Raw genomic sequence first — 1,079 nt, forward strand, 5'->3', positions numbered from 1 at the left:
CTATGGGGTTGCTGATAAGATGATAGGAGAGGGGCTCTAGGAAAACTAGCCTGAGGTCCTACATTTGACCTAAGAAAAGTATTTAAAAAAAATATTATTGTGCAAAGGGAGCCCTTTGGGGTCATGGTTGACCTTGATTATGAAAATTGGAAGGCCCTGCTTGGTGGCCCTGATTCTAGGAGAAATTTAGATGATTTCTCCATCCTGGATTGTAGATGTTACTATATGAATTATTCTGGTATAAGGCATTAACACTATCATTAAAAGTGCCCCCATAGGTGTTAGGGCATTCTTCTATGACATGTTCAGAGGACTGGCACCAAACATAAATCTTAACCAAATTGACTAATGATAAATCTCTAGGAACAATAGTTTTAAATCTCTTGATTAGGTTATCCAAATGGGCTTCCTTAGCTACTATCCCATCCACAAAATATCATTTTCCTCATATGGTTCTTTCACTCTCTTGGGTTGATTCTCACTCACGGGTTTTGTTAGCTAAGTCAAGTAAGAATTCCCACGCCTTTCCTTCATCTGTAATGGATGTGAATCCCTCAAGGCACATAGACTCTATCATTTGTTTAATTAGGTAATAAATATCCTCATAAATTATTTGACATAAATGTCATAAGTCTAGACCATGGTAAGGGCATTCTTCCAGTAGATCCTTGAATCTCTCCATAAATTTGGAAAAGGACTCACTAGGTTTTTGCCTAAACTGAAGGATATCACTTCTAAGCTTATTAGTCTTATAAGTTCGGAAAAACTTCTAAAGGAAGACAACTGTGAACTGTTCCCATAAGGTTATGGAATTTGTGGGTAACCCATACAACCACTTTTTAGGTTGGTCTTTCAATGCAAAAGTGATACACTTAAGCTTAACAACATCATCAGAAAGCTGTTGGATCTTAATTAAAATACATACCTCTTCAAATTCCCTTACAAATAGGTATGCATCCTCAGAGGTCAACCCATGGAAGTGGGGCAACATAGTGATGTATTGAGATTTGAGTTTAAAATTATCACCCTGTGCTTATGGTAGAACTATGCAGGAAGGTTGGACTGTTCTAGCAAGGTAG

At 37.4% G+C, this 1,079-nt stretch overlaps 1 non-coding gene across 1 annotated transcript; it reads left to right on the forward strand.

Annotated features, from left to right (window-relative positions):
• The first annotated feature begins 635 nt into the window (after positions 1-635).
• Positions 636-742, forward strand: LOC122071086. The gene has a single exon (XR_006138053.1). It is a non-coding gene; the product is annotated as a small nucleolar RNA R71 (small nucleolar RNA).
• The last annotated feature ends 337 nt before the right edge of the window (positions 743-1,079 follow it).

The sequence above is a fragment of the Macadamia integrifolia genome, unplaced genomic scaffold (genome assembly GCF_013358625.1).
Source record: "Macadamia integrifolia cultivar HAES 741 unplaced genomic scaffold, SCU_Mint_v3 scaffold_187A, whole genome shotgun sequence".
Taxonomy (NCBI): Eukaryota; Viridiplantae; Streptophyta; class Magnoliopsida; order Proteales; family Proteaceae; genus Macadamia; species Macadamia integrifolia.